A 4,517-nucleotide genomic window follows, 5' to 3' on the forward strand; every position below is an offset into this window, starting at 1 on the left:
CTTAAATATCTCCAGGGATGGAGACTCCACAACCTCTCTGGGCATCCTGTGCCAGGGCTTGGTCACTCTCACATTAAATAAGTGCTTCCTTAACAAATCATACCAAATAGTCCTCTTTGTTACAGAAAACATCCAAAAATCTGTGAATTTTAATTTGTCCTTCCTTTGGAGCATAGAGTTTTAGTGAAGGGGTATACTGGCTCAGGTAAAACTGCATCTAGATGTTGTTTGTTCTTTATGCAAGTAATATCTGACAAAATTTTGGAAAGGTTTTCGTGTTACAGAATTCTACAGGGAGATCCTTCCTTTGAGAACCAAGTGGCAAGAAGTCTTCATAATAATCTTGCTGAATTTCCAAACGCTTGGCATGCATTCTTTCCATTCTTTCACAGGAATGATAGATGTGCCCTTCTGAGGAGTCGTGTATGAGGGTTATTTGCACTTGATTATTTCATGTTTACTACTTCCTTTTACATAGCACCTGCTGTTACATTGCATGATACATTTTAAGGCATCATACATAAAATAAATGAAAAAAACTCTATCAGTGCTTTGCCAAGCAAAGGCAGGTGCCCATTAACTCCACTCACAACAGGAGCTCATATTTTAAAATGCCACACAGCCTAGTGATAGCAGGTAGCTAACAAGTCCCCAGCTAGCGAACATGCAAAAATCTGAGTTACCATGAAAACAAAGAAGCCGCATCTTAAGGTACCACCCAAACTGCTGGTTACAGATGCTTCTGTACCCAAATAACAGCCATTCCCTTCAATGATCATCCACAAAAGAAACAAGGAAGTAATCAGAATGTGATGGCAGCATTTCCATAACAAAGATCAATTTCTTAGAGCTGATGACAGCCCTGATACAGAAAATTGATGACAGAAAGAAAAAAAGAAATTAAATTGAGTTTTTAACTCTCATTAAATTTTCATAAAATGAAATAAAAATGCACTAGAACAGTTGCTGGTGTGAGTAAGCACCAGAGTATGCTGTATGCTACTGGATGCACACCTTAAAGAGCTGACATTAACACCGCCATAATACGAGAGGGGAAATCTGTAATTTCACTGGATGAGAATCTGAGTTTCATCCTTACTCTCCTCCCCACAGTGAAATTCTGATCAGGCAAGATGGATAGCTCAGTTATCACTAAGGGTCTGCACTTGCATAATACAAAGAAAGAAGGAAAAATGAGGAAACCTATGAAACTAGTGGCATATAAATAAAAATACAATTCATGAATAATATATACCACAGTTTTCCAACCACAATTATAAAATAGTCTATTTTCTTTGCCATTTTAATTTAGTAAATTATTTATAGGGTTCCATATACGAAGGCATAATCCCAGTTTATTATGTTTTGACATAACTCTCCTTTAAATAAATTTGAAATTCATGAGAGGAGAATGTACATAATGATTGACATCAACAATAATTCACATCAGTCTTTCCAGTAGTGGAGAATGATGCTAGTACAGCTGTTATCTCCAAGTTCTGGGGAACAGCTTTGTTACTCTTTTCACTAATATTAGAAGCCTTAACAGTTAGTGAAGATGAACTCTGTCGGTTTGGTTTTTAGCAATATTTCGCACACAGTCTCACACTGAAAACAAGGAAGCTTGTGGGTGTTCTGGAGATAGAATTAGTCCCACACAGTGGTACGAGTTCACTGACAACTCATACAATGCTTGGGAAAGCAATCCCTTCTCTTATGTGTCAATTATGACCTTTTCATTGCACAATACTTTGAAAAACTATAAATCCACGAATACATGTGTGAGGATGAGATTTCATACAGTTGTTTCCTGTGTTAATGAAACATGGCTAAGGAACAAGAATATTTATAACTATCAGCTCACAAGAATGCTACACTTTGTGGGCCATATTATTATTAAATCATATTAATTTATTTTATAAAACCATGTTGGTCTATGAAGTAATTTTAGAAGAATTGGTTCTTGACAATGGAAGCTTGGCACAACAAAGACAGAACATGCCCTCAGTTCTCTTAAGAGACAAGAACAGTGAAAAAGGGGATTTCCTTTTTCAAACAAAAGATTTCCTGACAAAAGACTAGAACCTCACAGATTAGAACAGTTCCTCTGCTGATCAAAACACAGAATCAGTTCTGGGACATGAAGTGGAAGATTTCCAGTAAGACCCTTCAGTGGCGCAGATCACTGAAACCAATCTATTGCATTGCTTAAGTGTACACAATTCCTCTTGCCACAGTTTCAGCACACTTGCGCTATCAAATCAAAAATAACAGAACATAATCTTACCATTGTAGCAAATGTTTACATATTTATCATGTTTCCTTTAAATTTTCTCTAAACACAATTATTTTATTCTTTCCTGAAAGTGTCTGCATTTTCAGCTTCCGATCATGCCAGCTGCTTCTCAGCAGATGCATCTTTTTTTTTTAAGTCATGCACCATTTTCCAGTTAAGCCCTTACCATTGCTAAGTTGAACAGAATGATTGTTTCACTCCTCATATGAAAGATATTTTTATTTACATATTCTAATATAGTGCTGGCATTTCCTAAAGTTGTTTGAGCACTACTTGCTCATGTATTTTGACTTGAATTGGTGGAAAACCTGCTTCCCCTCTAGACTGTTAAAATACTCTAAAGGCTCAGATTTACAGTAAAAACAAGCAATCAACTTTTGATTTGTGTTGAAGAAAAACTTTCTGAACATATTCAAAACAATCTACTTGCAGAAATGCATTCCTTTAACCTTTTTTTGGGATATATTAAGGTGGTCAGGGCTGCTGCTGAGATTCAAACCACCCTTCGAAGCTCTAGATAATGATGGGAAAGGGAAATACTAGACTAAGTAAAATAGATTATATCCAGGTGGAAAAGAAAGAACCTCGTAACTTGCCTTCACTTGTAGAGGAATCTACCAGTAATACCTTAGGTTACTTTGCCTCCTAAGACATTGATGGAGATGGAAAATATAACAGCCCATTATCACAATCTCAACTGCTGGCTTGTGGGCTGAGTTCAGCCTCGCTGACATTTCCTTGGAGGAGATGGGGAAGAGCTGCTCCAGCAGTTCATAGTGGCCAAACAACCACACACTTCCTTCTGAGGTGAACTGCTGCCTCATCCACGCATACAGCCCTGTGAACTATTAGATACCACATCAATGCAGCACATAAAGGGCAAAAAAGATCTCACAAACAGAAATTTGGCCTCACGCTGCTGATTGTGTCAACTCTAAGATAGGCAGTCTAACAAATTTTGAGGTTTTGCAATTTACCGAGTAAGAAATTCCCTTTCACTGTGTATCCATCCAATAAATATGTTTTCAGTCACTTCCACAATACAGAGAGAGCAACTATTAGAAAAAACCCATGCAGCTTCCTTATTTGAATAAAGGTCTACACCACTGGTAACTTCATAGTGGAAAGCCTGGGCAAACAATTGCAATGCAGATAAAAAAAAAAAAAAAAAGTTGGGAATTCAGCTAGAGAGACCCCAGTCACTGTTCCTTAGTACCTCTTACTCCACGTGGTTTCCTCCAGCATAAACTTCTAAGTCATGCCTCAAACTAAAACCTGCGTTTGCTTCCTTCCAAGAATTTAAAGCTGCAGCTCCTTGGATATTCGGCAGAGTATCACCAATGGTCCTAATTAGTTCAGCACCTGAGGTCCTGTGTTTTGTCAGTGACTACCAGGGAGTTAACTGGCATTTTAGCAGTTTTTACGAGGCACTTGTGAAGCAAAAAAAAAAAAAATCTCCAACAAATAGTTTAAATTTATTACATATTTTGCATTATTCGATTGTCCACTGGAGTCTTCTTATCACAACGTATCACCTACTCTTGGAATTGTTAAGTGCCTCTCCACACCAGATCGCTCACTCTGTCCCGCTCTCAGGTGAGCATCCGTTTTAGGCAGGACTCTGCAGACTTTGTGCAGCTGTGAGGTTACATTAGTTGTCCCTGTTAACTTCAGTTCCTACCGCCCTAGCGCCCACGGGGCTGGCTGTGACAGGCACCCGCTGCCCGCGCCGGCGGCGGACACGCCGCGGTACCCCGGGAAGGGCAGCCCGCTTCCTCCCGGAGGGGCTCCCTGCTTGGCTGCCTGTGGCGGGACCGGCGGGGAGGAGGCTCTCCCCTCCGCCGCCTGCGAGGCACGGCTCGGGCAGAGCGACTGAGCCGAAGCGCGCGACTAATGCCCGGCCGCACACGCAGCTGTTACCACAGCAGAAATAACGGTCCCCGCCGCCGGCCGGCCGTGCGCACGCTGCGCGAGCCTGGGCCCCTGTGCCCCCCAGCAACCGCCAACCCCTCCTCCGCGCGAGAAGGGCCGTAGCCAGTGGGTATGGGGGGCGGGGGGGATAAAGGTGTTTGCAACGGAAGAGACCGCCCTTCCGGAGAAGGCGCGGCCACTCCGTTACCGGTCACCAGCCCAGCTATCCACCGCCCGCGGTGGGCGGGACAACCGCGATAGACAGGGGGAGAAGCCAATAGAGCGCGGGCACCGCGTGTTGGGGCGGGAC

This window comes from Phalacrocorax carbo, chromosome 4, assembly GCF_963921805.1.
Source record: "Phalacrocorax carbo chromosome 4, bPhaCar2.1, whole genome shotgun sequence".
Classification (NCBI taxonomy): domain Eukaryota; kingdom Metazoa; phylum Chordata; class Aves; order Suliformes; family Phalacrocoracidae; genus Phalacrocorax; species Phalacrocorax carbo.